Raw genomic sequence first — 23,022 nt, forward strand, 5'->3', positions numbered from 1 at the left:
CCTTTCTTTCAGAAAGGGTCTACAGAAGCACCTTTTCTTCCAGAAAGGATCTATAGAAGCCCCTTTTCCTTCAGAAAGGGTCTATAGAAGCACCCTTCTTTCAGAAAGGGTCTATAGAAGCAGCCTTCTTTCAGAAAGGGTCTATAGAAGCAGCCTTCTTTCAGAAAGGGTCTATAGAAGCAGCCTTCTTTCAGAAAGGTTCTATAGAAGCACCCTTTCTTTCAGAACCGTTCTGTAGAAGCACCATTTCCTTCAGAAAGATCCTATAGAAACACCCTTCTTTCAGAAAGGTTCTATAGAAGCACCCTTCCTTCACGAAAGGTTCTATAGAAGAATCCTTTCCTTTAGGAAGGTTCTATAGAAGAATCCTTTCTTTTAGGAAGATTCTATAGAAGCACCCTTTCTTTTAGGATGGTTCTATAGAAGCACCCTTTCTTTCAGGAATGGTCTATAGAAGCACTCTTTTCTTCAGAAAGGTTCTATAGAAGCACCCTTTTCTTCAGAAAGGTTCTATAGAAGCACCGTTTCATCACGAAACGTTCTATAGAAGCACCCTTTCTTTCAGAAAGGTTCTATACAAGCACCTTTTCTTTCCGAAATGGTCTATAGAAGCACCCTTTCCTTCAGAAAGGTTCTATAGAAGCACCTTTTCTTTCAGGAAGGGTCTATAGAAGCACCCGAAAGGGTCTATAACCCTTTCTTAACGAAAGGGTCTATAACCCTTTCTTAACGAAAGGGTCTATAACCCTTTCTTCACGAAAGGGTCTACAACCCTTTCCTTGCGAAAGGGTCTATAGAAGCACCCTTTCTTTACGAAAGGGTCTATAGTAGCAGGCTTTCTTTACGAAAGGGTCTATAGAAGCACCCTTTCTTTACAAAAGGGTCTATAGAAGCACCATTTCTTTACGAAAGGGTCTATAGAGGCACCCTTTCTTTACGAAAGGGTCTATAGTAGCAGGCTTTCTTTACGAAAGGGTCTATAGAAGCACCCTTTCTTTACGAAAGGGTCTATAGAAGCACCATTTCTTTACGAAAGGGTCTATAGAAGCACCCTTTCTTTACGAAAGGGTCTATAGAAGCACCATTTCTTTACGAAAGGGTCTATAGAAGCACCCTTTCTTTACGAAAGGGTCTATAGAAGCACCATTTCTTTACGAAAGGGTCTATAGAAGCACCCTTTCTTTACGAAAGGGTCTATAGTAGCAGGCTTTCTTTACGAAAGGGTCTATAGAAGCATTCTTTCTTTACGAAAGGGTCTATAGAAGCACCCGTTCTTTAGGAAAGGGTCTATAGAAGCACCCTTTCTTTATGAAAGGGTCTATAGAAGCACCCTTTCTTTACGAAAGGGTCTATAGAAGCACCCTTTCTTTCGGAAAGGTTCTATAGAAGCAACTTTTCTTTCAGGAAGGGTCTATAGAAGCACCCTTTCCCCACAAAAGGGTCAATAGAAGCACCCTTTCTATCAGAAAGTTTCTATAGAAGCACCTTTTCTATCAGGAAGGGTCTATAGAAGCACCTTTTCTATCAGGAAGGGTCTATAGAAGCAGCCTTTCTTTAAGAAAGGGTCTATAGAAGCACCCTTTCTTTGAGAAAGGGTCTATAGAATCACCGTTTCTTTGAGAAGCAATCAGAAAGGGTCTATAGAAGCATCCGTTCTTTCAGAAAGGGTCTATAGAAGCATCCGTTCTTTCAGAAAGGGTCTATAGGAGCACCCGTTCTTTCAGAAAGGGGCTATAGAAGCACCCGTTCTTTCAGAAAGGGTCTATAGAAGCACCCGTTCTTTCAGAAAGGGTCTGTAGAAGCACCCGTTCTTTCAGAAAAGGTCTATAGAAGCACCCATTCTTTCAGAAAGGGTCTGTAGAAGCACCCGTTCTTTCAGAAAGGGTCTGTAGAAGCACCCGTTCTTTCAGAAAGGGTCTATAGAAGCACCCGTTCTTTCAGAAAGGGTCTATAGAAGCACCCGTTCTTTCAGAAACGGTCTATAGAAGCACCCGTTCATTCAGGAAGGGTCTATAGAAGCACCCGTTCTTTCAGAAAGGGTCTATAGAAGCACCCGTTCTCTCAGAAAGGGTCTGTAGAAGCACCCGTTCTTTCAGAAGGGGTCTATAGAAGCACCCGTTCTTCCAGAAAGGGTCTATAGAAGCACCCGTTCTTTCAGAAAGGGTCTATAGAAGCACCCTTTCTTTTAGAAAGGCCTACAGAAGCACCGTTTCTTTCAGAGAGGGTGTATAGAAGCGCCGTTTCTTTCAGAAAGGGTCAATAGAAGCACAATTTCGTTCAAAAAGTGTCTATAGAAGCACCCTTTTCTTTCTTGCCCTTGAGATTGTCAGCCAACAATAAGTACTTGTACCAAAACTCACCCACCTTCGACAACTCCTTATCCTAAAGAAGACCTCCAAAAGTGGTCTTACATAGATAACAGACTACCTAAAGCGCTCTTCAATAGATAGAAAGTATATATAAGGAGATGTTATATAGATATAAGACCTCCTATAAAGGTCCTCGATAGCTAAATGAACTTCAAAGGGGTCGTCTATAATCAAAATGCCACATAAAGGTACTTTTGTTGATATAAGATAGATAGAAGATCTCATAATAAGGTATTACAAATATAGAAAATCTCCATAGAAGGCGTTTTATAGAATACCTCCTGAAGGTGTTCCTTTATAAATAGAGGTGATCTATTTATAGGAAGCCTTTTAAAGGTATTCGGCTCTTTTATAGAAGATAGACGTCCTACGTGTTTTTCCCTTTCATATGGATCTTCTAAGAAGCTTTCGAAAGTTCTTCTAAAGCCTTTTCATTAAGGTCTTCTAAAGTCCTTTCAAAAAGTTATTTTCAAACCTTCCAAAAATTTGTTGCTAAATCTCTGGAAAGGTTATGCAATTGATGTTTGGAAGGGTCTTTAGTAGACCTATAAAAATAAATTTGTTTAAACCTTTGTAGAAGTTCTTCCATACAGTTTTTGAAGATGCCTTCTTCGGACGAGTACGTTATCCAATTACATACACAGTATTTTTTCTCATTAGAAGCTCGAATCCCATCATCCTAAACAATTTTGTATTGAAGTCAATAAAAAAACTGATAGTTAAATTAACCGAGGAGCTGTGATGATAAGCTATAACAGTACATTAGGCAAATAAAAAGAATTAAGCGAACACACACACACACCCTCACCCACAAGAATGTTAATGTTAATCTGGCCCATTGTGATTGGCATATTCGAACTTTTGTAGAAAATGGAAGTTAGAAAGAAAACGGGTGTGCTGCACCACAACAGACATTACAAAATAGTTTGCTTTTGGCACTCCCACCACTTAAACAGAATGGGCATTGAAGGGGTGGGGTCTAGTGGCGGTAGGCAAATAACGCAACATTTAACTGAAGAACGTCGATTAATTACGCGTCGCGGCAATTTGCTTAGGGTCATCATCATCAGTATTACACAACTATCCCATCAACTAACCTCCCAACCAACTGTTGTTGTTGGTCTGTTTGTCCGATTAGTGTTTTGGTCAGTCATAACATTGATTGCAATTTGTTGGGGATTAACGCTGTTTAGCTGTTGGAATTTCGATTAGAATGCCTTTGGATTAAAGTGTTGTGGGGCAGCATTTTAGTGTTAGTGGAGGAGAGGTGGGGAAGGGCGTTGGAATTAAGGAATCAATGTCCACTACTTAGAGCTTACAAGGCAGGTAATATTGCAAAATATTTGAAAGCTTTGAGGAGATAAAGTGTGTGTATGTGAATAGGTATTTTAAGAAGCAAATTAGGCTTGTAAACGCACTTACCTTTAAATTGCCTGATTAAATTTCAATGTATCCGACGTCTTTACTAAGATTTATAATCTGCTAATCTGAAAATAGAAAAGCAAGGACAGACTACGAATTAGGCAAAGATAATGAATGATTTTGGGGACTTCGGCATTTGTCATTGTTATTTTACGAATGCTTTCTTGAATTCAAATTTGAATTCCTTTCCCAAATAAAAACTAAAATAAATTACCTGCAGGTTTTTGGCAACTATCGTTAACAATTCATCTTTCAGAAAAATATTGAACCACATTTGTAGGTTAGTTGCCATTTTTTTAAGGTCAGACTACTCGTATAACTCAATAAAGAGGACCATTGCAGATTTATTTTTTTTTTTTTTTGTAATAAAAACCATAAATCCCAGTAAGGCACTATATTTGGAAATCCTAGAGAGTTTTGAAATTGTCCTTGTGCATAACACTGTGTGTAATTTTTTGAGTAAAAAAAAAAATTAACCTATTCTGACACCGCAACGTGACTGAAGACGAAAAATAAAAAAGACACGTGTCCCGGCGTTTCTCCCGGTTAGTTCGAATTTTGCGGCTATGAGCCCACCAAGACCTGAGGCCTCGATGTCAAAAGGGATCATTTTGTCAGGCTCATATTTTCCAAACTGTTAAGATATAGCCTGAAAAAATGATCCCTTTTTACATCAAGGCCTCAGGTCTTTGGGGACCCATAACCGCGAAATTCGAAGTAATAGGGAAAAACGCCGTTACACGGAGTCTTCTATCACGACGGTGTATCAAAATATGGTTTACTCGTGTAATATGTAGCTAAATGTACGTTATTCTGATATTTCTCAGGGTGATCTATAGGTAGAACGCCTCCAAAGGGGCCTTCTATAGATGGAAGGCCTTCGAAAGATGTATATCATTTAGGACCTTCGAAAGGGGTCTTCTATGGATAGAATATCTTCTAAATGAATCTTCTATAAAAATAAGTCTTTATAAAGGGGTAATCTGTAGTAGAAGACCTCCGAACCGAAGTTCAATGGATTCCACGTAAATCCAGGTTCAAATTACATACAGGTTGGCTTAGAAAGACCATCTAAAGGAGTCTTCTACAAATATAAGTCCTTCTAAAGAGGTCTTCTACAGGCAGAAGACCTTCTAAAGAGGTCTTCTATAGGTAGAATACCTTATAAAGGCATGTCTCATAGATAGAAGACCTTCTGAACGAGCCTTCGATAGATCGAAGTCCTTTTAAAAAGGTCTTCCATAGACAGACGACCTTCTATAGAGGTCTTCTATAGATAGAACACCTTCTAAAGGGATATTCAGTGGAAGGCCTTGTAAAGGGGTCTTCTATAGACAGAAAAGCTTCTAAAGGGATCTTCTATATACAGAAGACCTTAAAAAAAGTATTTTATGGATAGAATAATTCTTAAATGGGCTCTCAATATATAGAATGCCTTCTAATATTGTCTTCTATAGACCGAATACCTTCTACAGGGGTCTTCTATAGAGGACCTCCTAAAGTGGTCTTCCATAAATAGAATATCTTCTTTTATATAAAGATAAAGAGGAAGCCTCCAAAAAGGGTCTTTGATGGACGGAAAACATTAGAAAGGTATGTGTAATAGGTAAAAGTTCCTCTTAAGTGGTTATCTACAGGTAGAACAAATCCTAAGGGGCCTTCTATAGATGGAAGACCTTCGAAAGTGGTATTCAATATATGGAAGGCCTTTGAAAGAGGACTTCTATATATAGAAAATCTTTTAAAAAAATTTCTATAGATGAAGTCTGTAGGTAACCTGTAGTAGACGAGCTCCTAACGGGACCTTCAATAGATAGAAGGCCTCATAAAGGGGCCTTCAATAGATAGAAGACAACCTAAAGGGATTCTCCTTAGATAGAAGACTTCTATAAAGGTTTTCTACAGACAGAAGTCCTTCTAAAGTGGTCTCCATAAATATAAGACCTCATTCCACATAAAGAAGAGGTACTAAAAAGGGGTCTACAATAGAAGCAAGGCCGCTTAAAAGAATCTTCTATAAATAGGAAGCCTGCAAAAGGGGTATTTTATGGATGGCAACCCTTAGAAGGGGATATAAAAAATATGCCCTTAAGGGGTGATCTATAGGTAGAACACCTCCTAAGGGGCCTTCTATATATGGAAGACCTTCGAAAGAGGTCTTCAATAAATGGAAGAACTTCGAAAGGGGTCTTCTATGGATAGAAGACTTCTAAAGGAATCTTCTTTAGAAAGAAGTCTTTATAAAGGGGTATTCTGTAGTAGGACCTCCTAAAGAACCTTCAATAGATAGAAGGTCTCACAAAGGGGCCTTCAATAGATAGAAGACTTGGGTCTTTAATAGATAGAAGACTTGCTCAAAGTTCTTCTACAGAAAGAAGACCTTTTAAAGTGGTTTCCATAAATAGAAGACATTCTTCCATATAAATAAGATCTCCTAAAAAGGGAGACCTTCGAAAGGGGTCTTCTATGGATAGAAGATCTTCTAAAAGAATCTTCTATAGAAAGAAGTCTTTATAAACGAGTAATCTGTAGTAAAAGACTTCCTAACGGGACCTTTAGTAGATAGAAGGCCTCATAAAGGGGCCTTCAATAGATAAAAGACTACCTAAAGGGATCCTCTATAGATAGAAGACATCTTTAAAGCTCTTCTACAGACAGAAGTCCTTCTAAAGTGGCCTCCATAAAGAGAATACCTTCTTCGATATAAGGAGGATCTTCTAAAACGGGATATTAAATAGATTCAAGGCCGCCTAAAAACATATTCTATAAATAGGAAACCTCCGAAAAGGGTCATTCATGGATGGAAAACATTAGAAAGGGGTGTGTAATAGGTAAAAGTTACTCTTAGGGGTGATCTATAGGTAGAACGCCTCCAAAGGGGCCTTCTGTAGATGGAAGGCCTTCGAAAGTGGTATTCAATAGATAGAAAACCTTCGAAAGGGGTCTTCAATGGATAGAATAGCTTCTAAATTAATCTTCTATAGAAAGAAGTCTTTATAAAGGTGTAATCTGTAGCAGAATACCTCCTAAAGGGGCCTTCAATAGATAGAAGGCGTCATAAAGGGGCCTTCAATAGATAGAGGACTACCTAAAGGGATCCTCCATAGATAGACTTCTTTAAAGGTCTTCTACAGACAGGAAGTCCTTCTAAAGTGGTCTCCATAAATAAAATACCTTATTCCATATAAATAAGAGCTACTAAAAAGTGGTCTTCAATAGAAGCAAGGCCGCCTAAAAGAATCTTCTATAAATAGGAAGACTGCAAAAGGGGTATTTTATGGATGCCAACCCTTAGAAGGGGATATTTTATAGGTAAAATATCCCCTTAAGGGGTGATCTATAGGTAGAACACCTCCTAAGGCGCCTTCTATAAATGGAAGACCTTCGAAAGAGGTCTTCAATAGATGGAAGAACTTCGCAAGGGGTCTTCTATAGATAGAAGACTTCTAAAGGCATCTTCTTTAGAAAGAAGTCTTTATAAAGGAGTAATCTGTAGTAAAACCTCCTAAAGAAACTTCAATAGACAGAAATTCTCACAAAGGGGCCTTCAATAGATAAAATAGATAGAAGACTTGGGTCTTTAATAGATAGAAGACTTGCTCAAAGGTCTTCTACAGAAAGAAGACCTTCTAAAGTGGTTTCCATAAATAGAAGTCATTCTTCCATATAAATAAGATCTCCTAAAAAGGGAGACCTTCGAAAGGGGTCTTCTATGGATAGAAGATCTTCTAAAAGAATCTTCTATAGAAAGAAGTCTTTATAAACGAGTAATCTGTAGTAAAAGACTTCCTAACGTGACCTTTAGTAGATAGAAGGTCTCCTAAAGGGGCCTTCAATAGATAAAGGACTACCTAAAGGGATCCTCTATAGATAGAAGACATCTTTAAAGCTCTTCTGCAGACAGAAGTCCTTCTAAAGTGGCCTCCATAAATAGAATACCTTCTTCTATATAAGGAGGATCTTCTAAAACGGGGTATTAAATAGATTCAAGGCCGCCTAAAAACATATTCTATAAATAGGAAACCTCCGAAAAGGGTCTTTCATGGATGGAAAACATTAGAAAGGGGTGTGTAATAGGTAAAAGTTCCTCTTAGGGGTGATCTATAGGTAGAACGCCTCCAAAGGGGCCTTCTATAGATGGAAGGCCTTCGAAAGATGTATTCAATAGATTTAAGACCTTCGAAAGGTGTCTTCTATAGATAGAAGATCCTCTAGAGGAATCGTCTTTAGAAAGGAGACTCCTAAAGAGGCCTTCAATATATAGAATATTTGATAAAAGGGTCTTATACAGACAGAAGACCTTCTAAAGGCGTTTTCTATAGATAGGAACCTTCTAAAGGTGTGCTCAATAGCTGTCCTCCTAAAGGAATCTTCTCTTGTTAGAAGCAGTTGTAATGAAGACCTCTTCAAGAGGTTTTAAATATATGGAAGACCTCAGAAAGGGATCTTCTATACATAGAAGACCACCTAAAGTGGTCTTCTTTGGATAGAAAAAACTCTAAAAAGGTTATACATATATCGATGAAATCCCAAAGCGGACCTAAAAAAATAATATACATCTATAGATAGAGTCTTCTGTATATAGAAGAAGCTCTAATGGGTTCTTCAGTAAATAGACGACCTCATAAAGGGGTCTTTAATAGATAGAGAACCTCATAAGGGGATCTTCTATAGAAACAAGACCTCCTTAAGGGATCTCTTATAGATAAAAGATTTTATAAAGGGATATTCTATAAATAGAGCACCTTCTAAAGCGGTATTTTATAGATAGAAGACAATTTATCGTCCAATTCCTTATTGCTTTAAGGTGTCTTCTATATATAGAAACCTTATAAAAATACCGTCTAAAGGGTCTTCTGTACATGGAAAAACCTTCTAAAGGGGCCTTTTATGAATAGAAAAACTTCGAAATGGGTATTTCATAGGTAACAGAACTCCTTGAGGGATACACAGAAAACCACTTAAAAGTGTTTCAATAGATAGAAGACCTCCTAAGAGAGAATACAGTAGTTAGCAGACTTCCTACAGGGTTTTAACTTAATAGAAGGCCTCCTAAAGGAATCTTCTCTAAATAGAATACATCATAAAGTGGGTTTTTAATAGATAGAAGACGTCCTACGGGGGCATTTAATGTATAGAAAACCTCCTGTTTAAGTTAGATACTTTGTCCTGCAACTTCCCCTGCTCGATCAATCACGGATGCTGATTGGCGCACTGGCTTCTCCTCTACAACTCCCTCTGCGGGGACCGTAGTGTGCGGATCTCCGCTGGACATCGGTTGTTGTCGGTTTGCTCACTTTGTTACACTCTTACTCTCACTAGAATAATTGTAATTGTATTAGTATATGACATGGGATCCTCTGCGATCACTCAGAACCTCTGCGTTCACTTGTCATTAGTCATTTGTCGAGAAATAACGTCTACGCGTTATTACTAAAAGGCCTCTGTCGCCACTACCACCGATTACAAAAGGTAATCTTTGTTGTTTGAAAAGAATCACCAATAAACTTCAATTATATTTATAATATAATAATTGTTCCACAAACATCCCATAAGGGACAAGGGAGACTTCTCTCATATCAATGAGTGCACCCCCGATTCATATTAGCTCAATGATATGGGACCTACAGTTTATCGCCGAGTCCGAACGGCGTATCTAAGACACCACTTTTGTAGAGAAGTTTTACATGGCTGAAATACTCAGGAAATGTCGCCAACATTACTGAGGGGTATTTTGCCACCGTTGAAAAGTGTTTTGATGTTGCCTGGCCGGGGAATCGAACCCACGACCTTATGTGTGCAAGGCGGGTGTGCATACCATTGCACCACGGTGGCACCCGATTTATATTATCAATTATCAATTATATTTATATTAAGAATAAATACTGGTAGTTTTTATTTCTTTGGTTCTTTTCTCCATCCACTGCGCATCATACGGTAACTGAGCTATCGAAGAAACCTATGGATTTCCCCTTCCTCACCTAAACACCTCCTATAGGGATTTTCCCTTGATAGAAGCAGTTGTAAAGGTATCTTCAAATAACAGAAGACCTCCTAAAGAGGTATTTTATACAATAAGACAACCTAGAGCGGTCTTCCGTAGATGGAAAAAGTCATAAAAAGGTCTTCCATAAATCGAAGAAATCCCAAATGGGTCCATAACAGGCACTTAAATATAGAAAACCGCCTAAAGGGATCTTCTACAAATACAAGTCCTCATAAAAGGTTACTTTATAAATAAATGTCCTCCTTAAAGGTGTCTTCGATAGATGTGAGACCGCCTAAAGTGATCTTCTGTATATTTAAAACCTTCTACATGAGGTCTTTTATAGATAGGAAACCTTCTAAAGAGATATTTTATAGGTACCAGATCTCCTTAAGGCATGATCTATAGGTAAAAGATCTCCCAAAGAGGTGTTATATAGTCAGACCTCCCAAGGGCGTCTGCAGTAGATAGCAGACCCCCTACAGGTTCTTTACTTAATAGAAGACTCCCTAAAAGAGTCTTCTGTAATGAAGGGGATTTTTAATATATAGAAGAAAACCTCCTAAAGGGGTTTTCTCTTAGTAGTAATGTGGTCTTTAAATAATAGAAGACCTCCTAAAGCGGTCTTCTATAGATAGAAAAAGTCTTAGAAACGTTTTCCATAAATCGAATAAATTCCAAAGGGGTCCTTAATAGATAGAATATTTCTATAGATGGGGTCTTCTATAGATAGGAGAAGGTTTAATTAAAGAACCCAATAAATAGAAGATCATATAAAGGGGTCTATAATAGATAGAGGACCTCTTAAGGGGACCTTCTATAGATACAGGACCCTCTTTTAGGCGTCTTTTATAGGCAGAAGATTTCATAAAGAGGTCTTCTATAAATAGAACACCTTTTAAAGCGGTCTTCTATAGGACGATCTTTATGATAGAAGACACCTTCTGGACAAATTCTACATGTAGAAGCCCCCTCAGAAGGTCGTACCCGTACAGAAGACCCCTTGAGGAAGAACTTAACAAATAGAAGTCCTCTTTTTGTATAGAAAACCCCTTCAGGAGTTATTTTACGTACAGAAAAGATCGTTAGGAGTTCTTTTACGAACGGAAACCTTCTTTATGACGACATCTATGTATAAAAGGCTTCTTCAAGAGATCCTCTACGTAGAGTGGACCGTTTCAGAAAGCCTTCTACGCACAGAAGGCCTCTTCATGAGGCCTTTATAGACAGAAAATTTCATAAAGCTGTCTTCTATAAATGCAACACCTTATAAAACGGTCTTCTATAGGACGATCTCTATGAAAGAAGACACCTTCTGGACAAATTCTGTAAATAGAAGCCCTCTCAGAAGATCGTTCCGGTACAGAAGACCCCTTCAAGAAGAACTCAACAAATAGGAGACCTCTTTTTGTATTTAAAACCCCTTCCGGACGTCTTCTACGCACAGAAACCCTTTCAGGACGTTGTACGTAGACAGAAAACCCCATCAGAGGGGCTCTCTATGAATATAAAACCCCTTTAGGACGACCTCTATGTAAAAAAGACCCCTTCAGTAGGTCTTCTACAAATAGACGACTCGTCCAGAACAACATCTATGTATAGAATACCACTTCAGAAGGTCTTCTACGTACAAGAGACCACTTCAGGAGGTCTTCTACGAATAGAATACACCTTTAGAACAACCCCTCTGTATAGAAGGCCCCTTTAAGAGGAGGAGTAAAGCCCTTCAGGAGTCTTTCTATGAATAGAAAACCCTTATAGTATGAGTTTTATGTATAGAAAACACCTTTAGGACGACCTCTATGTATAGAAGACCCCTTCAGAATAGACGACTTTTCCAGGTCTTCTACGTACAGAAGACACCTTCAGGAGTTCTTTTACGTACAGAAAACCTTCTTCAGGAGTTTTTTACGTACAGAAGACTCCTTTGGGAGTTCTTTTACGAACAGAAACGTTCTTTAGGACGACATCTATGAAAAAAGGCTGTTTCAAGAGATCCTCTACGTAGAGTAGACCGTTTCAGGAAGTATTTTACGTACAGAAGACACCATTCATGAGGTCTATATAGACAGACGATTTCATAAAGGCGTATTCTATAAATAGAACACCTACTAAAGCCTTCTTCTATATATATAGGGTGTTTTTTTAAGCCCGATAGAACTTGAAATTGTAAAAAATAACACAAAAAATTATACTGTAATCAAAAATATTTTTTTTCGAAAGATCAATACGTGACATTAACATTTGAAAATGATTTCGGGCATATGGGCACCGCGGCTGTTCTTGACGAAGTGCATTCTGGACGTCCAATTTTTGGCCACTTTTTCGAGCACTGCTGGCCGTATGTCACGAATAACACGAACAATGCTGGCCTCCAAGGCATCAATTGTTTCTGGTTTATCAGCATAAACCAGTGACTTCACGTAGCCATACAGGAAATAATCGAGAGGTGTCAAATCGCACGACCTTGGAGGCCAATTGACAGGTCCACTTCTCGAAATCAACTTATCGCCAAATTTTGATTTCAATAAGTCGATGGTTGCGTTCGCCGTATGGCACGTAGCGTCATCCTGTTGAAACCACATCTCCTCCGGATCAATGTCATCCATATTTTCAAACAAAAAATCATTGATCATGGTGCGGTAACGATCTCCATTGACCGTAACGCGAGCTCCGGCCTCATTTTTGAAGAAATAAGGTCCGATGATGCCACCAGCGTGAAAACCGCACCATACGGTGCATTTTTCTGGATGTAATGGAGTCTGTAGGGTCTCTTGTGGATTGGTCTCACTACATATGCGGCAATTTTGCTTATTAACAAACCCGTTAAGCCAAAAATGCGCCTCATCGCTGAACGCCATACAAATGACGAAGTCGTCTATAAGTTGCGCGAATCGACGACTGATTTTCAAAGTAAATTTGGATAATTTCGTAGCGTTGTTCAAGCGTGAGTCTATTCATGATGATTTGTCAGAGTATACTGAAACAAATAAAAAAAAGTTTCATCAAAATTTAATTTTTTGTGTTACTTTTTACAATTTAAAGTTCTATCTAGCTTAAAAAAACACCCTTTAGAAGGCAATTTATCCCAACGTGTGGTAGTCTAATTCCATATTGCTTTTAGTGGCATGAGCTGATAACACTGTGATACAAATGTGGACAAAATTTTTTTGCAGGATTTCTGATGCACAAATTCGGTTTTGTGGGAGTCCATAGAAGACGAAAATACCTTTGGTTTCTTTGGGTCACTTCGGGTTTCGATATTATAACGGTAAATGTAGTGAAAAATGGGCTTTCTTGGATTTTCAAATTTAAACGGACATTACTTCTTTTTTCCACAACCGATTTGCACACACTGTTTTTCATTATAAAGGGGAGAGTAATGTCTTTCGAACAAGCCATAGATTTTTAAAATCGGTTAACAAATGGCTAAGTAATAGTGGTTTAAGTGTGACAAAAACGCATTAAAAAACAATAAAATGTTTTTCCTTGTGCTCTAGGCTGCGTAAACGACACCTAACAGTACAATTATTTACTGTTAATAAGTAGGAAATTTAGTTGGCTTTCCAAAATGGGAAAAACCAACGAAATCGGTTGAAAAATGAATGCGTTATGGCATTTTTTGTGTTTCAACTTTTTGTTTTTTTTTCATATTTTCCTTTATAAAAGATGGGTATCGTAGCATGTATGATTCTAATTGTGATTATCCTGCTTAACAATTACGCACAAGGTATCAATGTTTTATAAAGGAAAATATGAAAAAAACCAAAAAGTTAAAACACAAAAAATGCCATAACGCATTCATTTTTCAACGGATTTTGTTGGTTTTTCCCATTTTGGAAAGCCAACTAAATTTCCTACTTGCTAACTGTAAATAACTGTACAGTTAGGTGTCATTTACGCAGCCTAGAGCACAAGGAAAATCCTTTTACTGTTTTTTAATGCGTTTTTGTCACACTTAAACCACTATTAATTAGTCATTTGTTAACCAATTTTAAAAATCTATGGCTTATTCGAAAGGCATTACTCTCCCCTTTATAACGAAAAACAGTGTGTGCAAATCGGTTGTGGAAAAAAGAAGTAATGTCCGTTTAAAGTTGAAAATCCAAGAAAGCCCATTTTTCACTACATTTACCGTTATAAAATGAAAAACCAAAGTGACCCAAAGAAACCAAAGGTATTTTCGTCTTCTGTGGACTCCCACAAAACCGAATTTATGCATTAGAACCCCTGCAAATTTTCACTGTAGCACAGTGTAATTGAATTCAACAGTTTTTCATTACTTAATCACAAACTAAGCAATTTTAAATGTTCACATAGTAGTGGTTAAAGTTTGATACGCACTGTTATGCGGAGCAACAGTAACAACTACAAGAAACTCAAATTTCCATAGAATTTGTTTGTAAACAATGAAAAAGTTGTCAGTTTTCAGAATTGAGAATATTTTTGTTATTGAGTTTTGCAGCGTATAAAAAATCGAAACTTTATGCGGCCATATGTTAAACAAATTAAAAACAGCAGAAGCAGCTGCTCAGGGTAAAGATGGCGATGATTATGAAGATGATCATCATCACATAGCTGACTGAGTATAATTTTAAGGGTCTCATGGCAATGCTGAAGTTATTAGAAAATCATGTGAATGCCGCTCATTTTTTCGTCGCTTTTTTTCATTAAGTTTCAATGAACATTGAAATGTTACAGATTGTTGTCGCTGTAGCTTACGCATTGGCATTGTATTTCGCACTATGCCGCTGAAGTTCATGGAGCAGAAGACATGGATGGGCATGCCCAACTTGAATTTGATACTTTCAATGTGTTCGTATCTTTAGTTTTTTTTCTTCATTTCTCTCTTCTGGATGAATAAATAAATTTTATTGAATTCTGGGAAAAACTGCGATTGTTGTTGTTGCCGTTTTTATTGAGCACACACAATAACAAAGCCCTAACCACGAGCTGGAAAAAAACACTAACAGCGTATTCAAGGCAAACAAACTTTAACCATATGCTGCTGGTGCGGTGCAACAACTAAGCTACACCAGAGCTCATTATTTTCCCAATGTGTGGCAGTGTTAATTGAAGAAGATGAACGAACGAACAATGGAATCATTTGGCCTTATAGAAAGTCTATAGGAGGGCAATGTAATGTATTACATAAACAGTGTGGAAAAATGGGAATGAAGAAGCAATGGGTGAGCTTTTCTTTGAAAATTATATTTTGTGCGTCTAATTAAAGGATTTTTTTTTTGTTTTCAAATGATTTAATTAATATTAAATAAGGGAGGGGCATAAAGCAAAGTCGTCTCTACATAGAAGACTACCTTAAAGAGGTCTTATGTATACCTATGGAAGAACCCTTTAGGAGGTATTATAGTCATTAAAAACCCGTTGAGGAGGTTTTTTATTTATAAAGGCCTATTTGGAATGTATTCAAGTTATAAAATACCCCTTCAGGAAATCTTCTACCTATAGAAGATCGCTTTCTGGATATATTTAATCTATATAAGAACCAGAGTTCGTAAAAATACTTTAAATAAAATTTCCAATCGTTTCGTTTCGTATTTTCCATAGGAACAATACAAAACGAAACATAACCCTCGTTGGCCGATCTCGCTGTTTAGTTTCGTTTTGTTTACATTCGTGAGTACGAACAAAACGAAAAGCGAAAAGTACTCAACTCCACAACAACAGATAGAAAACTAAATAGTACTTAACACATGTGAATAAATCAAAAACGTTTGATGGTTGATAAAATTCACTGTGGTATGCTGATGCTAACTTATAGGGTTGTTAAGCAATCACATGTGTGTGTGTGTCTGAGTGTGTTATTGACCATAACGCACGGCAAACGTTTCCCAAAAATACTTGTCGTTTCGGTGGTGAATGAAACAACTCGGCAAAGCATAGCCGAAGTTACATTTCACCAATCGTACGGTTTCCATCTTTTTACGTTAAAAAGTTTGTGTTTTTGTTTTGGTTGTGAGAATGAAACGATTCAGAGAAGCTGAAAAGTTTGTGGCTTTGTGTGATTGGTACGGGAATCGTTTTGTTTCTTTCCGTTCATTGATAAGAACTCTTTGGGATGTCTTCTATCTGTATTATAAAATGTTAGGTCATCTTTTACCTATAGCATAATCCTTTAGGAGTTTAGAAGATCCCTTTAAGAAGTCTTCAATCGACAGAAGGCCCCATTAGCAGGTCTATATAAGAACAAGTCTATAAAAGACCCTTTTTTAAGACCTTCTATCTATGGAAGATCGCTTTAGGAGATCTTTTGTGGATGTAAGACCACTTTAGAGGACTTCCTAAGTGTAAAAATCCTCTTAAGGCGGTCTTTTACCTATAGAAGAGCCTTTCATAAGACCTCTTTAGGATTTAAGATTTAAGTTAGTATTTTACCTATAGACTAATCCTTTAGGAGGTAAGCAGTCCGCTTCTATCTACATAAGACCCCATTAGCAGGTCTATATAAGAAGACTATAGAAGACGATTTTTGGGGGCCTTCTATCTATAGAAGATCGCTTTAGGAGATCTTTTGTGGGTGTAAGACTCCTTTAGCAAAGTTTATAAGTGTAGAAAACCTCTCAAGAATGTCTTTTTATCCACAGAAGACCCTTTCTGTACCTCTGTTTATAGAAAATCCCTTCAGGATTTCTTCTAAGAATAGATGGCCCCTTTAGTACGAAGAAGACCATTTCAGAAGTTTTTATACGTACAGAAGACCCCTTACGAGATCACAGACGCATAATTCCCATGTATTTTTGTGGTATTTTACCTACAAAAGAGGTTAGAAGTCAGATTTATGAGCTTAGAAGTCCCCTTTAGGAGGTCAGAAATCCGCTATAGGATGTTATAAGATTCCTTTAAGAGGTCTTCTAAGTACAGAAGACCCTTTTGAGATTTATTCTATCTACAGAAGAACCTTTTAGGAGGCCGTTCTATCTATAAACGACCGCTTTAGGATGAATTTTTCCTATAGGACACTCCCTTAGTTGGTCTTACACATATAAGAAACCTCTATTTTATGCATAAGAAATCCCTTCGGGGGTTCTTCTACATATTCAAGATCCTTTCAGGAGTTCTACTGCGTACAGAAGACACCTGTAGGATCGCTTCTATGTATAGCGTTCCTCTACGTATAGAAGACTCCTTCAGGATGTCTCTTATGAAAATAAGACCCCTTTAAGTTGACCTATATGTATGGCAGACCCCTTCAGTGGCAAATAGAAAACCCCTTCAGGACGACCTATACATATATAAGACTTTTTAAGGAGGTCTTCCACATACAGGAAACTCCTGGTCTTCTATGAATAGATACCACTTTATGACGACTTCTATGTATGAAAGACTTTAGGAGGCCTTCTAGAAATAGAAGACCCTTTCAGGACGAACTCTATACAAAGAAGACCCCTTCTGAAGTTATATACATAGAGGCCGACACCTTCAGGATGTCTTCTATGAATTCAAGACTACTCTAGGACGCTTCTTGTATGGAATACACCTTTAAAAGTTTTTCTAAGTGTAAAAGACCCCTACGAATAGAAGACCCTTTTGAACGACCTCTATGATAGCAGACACCTTTTGGAAGCCCCCTCAGAAGGTCTTCCACGTACAAAAGACTCCTTCAGCAAGAACTCAACAAATAGAAGACCTATTTTTGTATTTTACGTACAGAAGACCCTTAAGGATTTCTTTAACGAACAGAAACCTCCCTTTTACGTACAGAAGACCCCTTCAGGAGGTCTACTACATACGGAATACCCCTTCAGGAGGCCTTTTATGAATAGAAACCTCCATTAGAGCGAGTTCTATGTATAGAAGACCTCTTTAGGTTGACCACTTTAGAAGAAACCTTTCAGGATGTCTTCTGTGTATAGAAACCCCTACAGGAGGTCTTCTACGAATATACGACCCTTCCAAGAATACCTCTATGTATAGAAGATTCTTCTATGTACAGAATATACACTTCAGGAGGACTTTTACATACAGAGGACCCCTTAAGGAGGTCTTCTACTTACAGAAGACCTCTTCCGCAGAAGCCCCCTTCAGGAGTTATTTTCCGTTCAGAAGACCCCTTCAAGAGGTCTTCTAAAACAGAAAAGTCTTCTAAAACAGAAACCGCTTTAGGACACCTTCTACGAACAGAAACGCTCTTTGAGAACCTTTAGGTTCCTGGACGACCTCTATTTATAGAAGTCCTCTTCAGGAGGTCTTCTCCGTGCAAAATATACCCTTCATGAGGTCTTTTACGTGCAGCAGGCCCGGCCCCTTAAGGAGGTCTTCAGGAGTTATTTTCCGTTCAGAACACCCCTTCCGGAAGTCTTCTACGCACAGAAGATCCCTTCACGATCCCTTCTTCTACATACAGAAATCCCTTCAGGAGACCTTCTACAAACAGAAACGCCCTTTAGGTCGACCTCTATGTACAGAGATCTTCTACATACAGCAAAGCCTTTCAGGAAGTTTTATACGAATAGAGTGTTTTTACGTCCGGAAGACTCCATTAAGACGACTTCTATGTATAGAAGACCCTTTCAGGTTGTTTTCTACGATAAGAAGATCTCTTTAGAACGACGTCAATGTATTAAGATCCTTTCAGGAGTCCTTCTGAGTAAAGAAGACTCCTTAGGAGGTCTTCTAGATACATAAGACCCCTTCAGGACATCTTTTACATACACAAGAACCCTTCAAGAGGTCTTCCATATACAGAAAATCACTTCAGGAGGTCTACTACGTACAGAAGGTAACTTCATTGGGTGTTCTACGCGCAGAAGACTCTTTCAAGAGGCCTTCAAGATACAGCGAACTCTTTTAGCAGGTCTTCTACGCAGTGTAGACCGTTTCAGGAAGTCTTCTACGTACACATAGTCTCTTCAGGAGTTCTTCTGCGTAAAGAAGACCACTTTCTACGTACAGAAGACCCCTTCAAGAGGTCTTGTATATACAGAAGATCACTTTAGGAGTTCTGCTACGTACAGAATACCCCTTCAGAACATATTTTACTTACAGAAGAACCCTTTAAGAGGTCTTCAATATACATACATAAGAGCGCTTCATGAGGTCAACTACGTACAGAAGACCCTTTCAAGGGGTCTCCTACGTACAGCAAAATCCTTTAGCAGGTTTTCTAAGCAGAGATCTACTACGTACAGAAGACCCCTTCAGGAAGTCTACTGCGTACACAATATACCCTTCAGGAGGTCTTCTACCTACAGAAAATCCCTTGAGGACGTCTTCTGCATACAGCAACCCCCTTTAGGAGGCCTTTTATGAATAGAAAAGAAACCACCATTAGGATGAGTTCTTTATATAGAAGACCTCTTTCGCACGACTCCTTTAGAAGACCCTCTTCAGGAGGTATTTTGTGTGCAGCAAACCCCTACAGGAGGTCTCCTACGAATATACGACCCTTCCAGAACGACCTCTATGTATAGAAGATCTCTTCAGAAGGTCTTCTACGCACAGAAGACCCCTTCAGGACATCTTTTACATACAGAAGAACCCTTCTAGAGGTCTTCTACATACAGAAGATCACGTCATGATGACTTCTACGTACAGAATACCCTTTCGGGAAGTCGTCTACGAGTATAAGAACTCTTTAGGATGACTCTTATGTACCGATGATCCATTCAGGAGGTCTTCTATGTACAGAATATCCATTCAGGAGACCACTTTGGGAGGACTTATATGTACATATATAAGATCCATTTAGGAGTTATTTTACGTACATTGAACCCTTCATTTGAACCCATGCCAATAGAAGAGTCCTTTAGAACCAGTATGCTTAGAAGACCCCTTCAGGAGGTCGAGTGGACCTATTTAGGAGGTCTCCTACGTTTAGAGGACAACGCTTTGGGGGTTTAGAGTGTAAAGAGGGCCGCGTTGGGGGGGGTTTGATATTCAATTTATAGAAGATTGATTTCCAAACTCCTTCAGGAGGTTATCTACGAATAGAAAATCCCTTTAAGATGAGTAATATGTATAGAAGACGGCTTCATGTGTGTTTTTAGGTACAGAAGACCCTTTCAAGAGGTATTCTATAATTATAAGATCTTTTTAGGACGACCTCAATGTAGAAAGATCCTTTTAGGAGTTCTTCTACTCACTGAAGACCCATTCAGGAGTTCTTCTGCGTACAGAACATCCCTTTAGAAGGTGTTCTTCCTTCAAAAAACCCTTTCTTGAGGTCGTGTACGAATAGAAGAACCTTTTAAAATTACCCCTATGTACAGATGATCCATTCAGGAGGTATTCGACGTACAGAAGACAACTTCCGGAGGTAGTCCACAAATAGAAGATCGCTTTGTGACGATTTCTATGTCTAGAAGATCCATTCAGGAGTTATTTTACGTATATTGACCCCTTCAGGAGGACATATATCAAAAGAAGGCCTCTTTAGGAGCTGTATGTAATTTTATGAAGGTCTTCAATCTACAAAAAAATGATCTACCTATGTAAGATCTCTTTGAAAGATCTATATTTAAAAGTTATCTTTAAGTAGGGTTTCTCGCTATAAAGAAAGCCTGATCCTTAATCAGGGTATGTCTAATGATATGGCGACACTTTATAGCATTACTGGTAATTAGTCAGGCGACCCTAGTGAAATTTCTTTATGATATACGAAAAGTTCTTTAAACTATGAACTCCTTTGTACATATTTTGGTAGGCTTTCTAAAGTCTGCTTCGAGGAATGAGAAAATTAGATATCAAATGTCAGGGACAATGTAGCCAGCTGTATGGCTGACACCCAAAACACAAAAAATCATTGTGTGTATTTTTACAGGTCACTACGTGATAAATTTTCTAAGGATATGGTCTTCAAGAGAGATAAATAAAAAAACTTCGCATGTGGGAAATGAAAAGGTCGAAAACAGCGAGCCCCGCCACAGTCGATATGTCTGATGAGCTGCTACCAACAGCGAAACCAGGTTACATAAGGGTGGTTGTGTGGGTTCGCATCTACGACATTCCTTTTTCACTTGCAAAAACATCATCGATCATTAAGCTCGACTCCAATGAGAAGTTAATTAAAGATTAATATATTCGTCAAATGGGAAATCTTTTCTTCTTCCCCTTCTATTACTACGCAATTATTGCTAACAAAGAAACTGTAGCTTGCCTTAAAAAGTTATTCAATATTAAAATGTTTGCTTACAAAAATAACATTTACTTGAATATGAAAAAAGAAGCGTTGGTCATTGATTCCACCATCGATTCGACAAACAAAGCAAATATCAATTAATTGGACAAAGATTTAAGACATTCAATTGAGCCGGGCAGGCAATTGCCTTTCAGCAAATTGTCAGCCATCAAGCCATTGAACCACCAACAGCCAATGAGTCATCCAAGAAATCTAAACAAAACAAAAAAGAGGAACATGTTAACGATGAATGGCATGATGATAATTATGATGAGAATGGTGCTAAACGTCATCATCATCACAATCATCGCCATGATGATCAACATCAAGAAAATCATGTCCAACATCAGACAAATATGCATGATATTCAGCCCGCCGCCTGGCCACATGATGTGCCTCCGATCTAATGAAATTGTACAAGTAATTGCAAGCACCAGCAGCAGCAACAACCACAACCATAACAACAACAACAACAATGTAAGAACGCATAACAATTTGAAGCTGTCATTTGTTAGCGCATCTGTTAATTTCATTTTTCTACAACAAACGACAACAACCATAAATTACAAAATTCCTCTAATGACAAGAAGAAAAAAAACAAGTAAGAAAAGCGTTAAGTTCGGTCGGGCCGAACTTTTTATACCCTCCACCACAAATGTCAGCCATTTCGGTGGATTAATGTGGCCACAACCTTCAAAATACCGAAATTCGGAAGGTACCGTTCTATGGGGGCTATATGATGGACCTATACCTACAAATTTCTGGGGTAAAGCTTTATACGCTTAAAGAAGACTAAATACCAAATTTCAGCCATCTCGGTGTGATAATGAGGCTAAAACGTTCAAAATATCGAAAATCGGGAGATATTGCATTATGGGGGCTATATAAACACGTGGACCTATATAAACATTTTATGGTAGAAATGTTTCTTAGCCTCTGGAAACACAAAATACAAAGTTACAACCGATTCTTTGGTAAAATGGGTCTAATATATTCAAAATATATTAAAATGACGCGTACTTTATAAGGGGCCTTATGTGGGGGCTATACCAAAACGTGGACCTATATAACCCAACTTTGGTAGGAATGTTTTCTGGCCTCTGAAGACACAAAATACCAAATTACAACCAATTCTGTGGTCAAATGGGTCTAATACATTCAAAATATATTAAAATGACGCGTACTTTATATGGGGCCTTATATGGGGGCTATACCAAAACGTGGACCTATATAACCCAACTTTGGTAGGAATATTATTTGGCCTCTGGAGACACAAAGTACCAAATTACAACCAATTCGGTGGTAAAATGGGCCAAATATCTTAAAAATTCCTTAAAACGACGACGCGTCACGCGTCATTTTGTATGGGGGCTATACGAAAGCGTGGACCTACATAGACCGCTTTCAATACCAAAAGTCCTACGTACAAATAATAGATTTTCCCAAAATTTCATCCACCTACGTCAATCCGTTCGGACGCTAGAGTGATTTCCACAGACGGACAGACGGACAGACGGACGGACATGGCTATATCGATGTAGAATTGCACGCTGATCAAGAATATATATACTTTGTGGGGTCTACAATGATTATTTCGAGTAGTTACAAACGTAGTGACAAACTTAATATACCCCCATCCTATGGTGGAGGGTATAAAAACACAACCACAACAGAAGTAGTCAAGTCTACGATTCGCCGGAGAGTAGTGCGAGGCAGGCACAAATGAGTACTTGTGTGAATAAGTGATTTCTTTAGGCCGTAATTCCCCAAGCTTAAATTATATTGTGGATATTTTTGTAGAGGCAGTGGTGTGAGTCTTTTGAATGCTATGGAACCTAAGTTTACCCGTCAAACGCGTGGCATTTTTTGGCAACCAAAGTTATATTTCGCTCCATTTGTTGTAATGTTTGCGGATATTTATAATGATTTGAGAGATTCCGCCACTATAGAATTCTGAATACCTACTGTTTGTTCAGATTTTTTATAGAAAATCCCGAATTTCCCACTGGAAGCTTAAACTCCAGTTCAACAATAAACACACGTATAACCTCAAGCATAATGACGACAACAACAACCAGCCAGCCCCAACCAGTCAGCCAGCTATCGAT

At 38.3% G+C, this 23,022-nt stretch overlaps 1 protein-coding gene across 10 annotated transcripts in view; it reads right to left on the minus strand.

Annotated features, from left to right (window-relative positions):
* Nucleotides 1-23,022, minus strand: part of Dg (Dystroglycan) — a 512,976-nt gene that overhangs the window by 284,544 nt on the left and 205,410 nt on the right. For all 10 annotated transcript variants that reach the window (XM_073955149.1, XM_073955142.1, XM_073955152.1 and 7 more), the window contains one exon: nt 3,792-3,856. The gene's annotated coding sequence lies outside the window, so the exon portion shown is untranslated. The remainder of the gene's footprint in view (nt 1-3,791; nt 3,857-23,022) is intronic.

This window comes from Musca autumnalis, unplaced genomic scaffold (genome assembly GCF_047663935.1).
Source record: "Musca autumnalis isolate F117 unplaced genomic scaffold, ASM4766393v1 scaffold_5, whole genome shotgun sequence".
NCBI lineage: Eukaryota > Metazoa > Arthropoda > Insecta > Diptera > Muscidae > Musca > Musca autumnalis.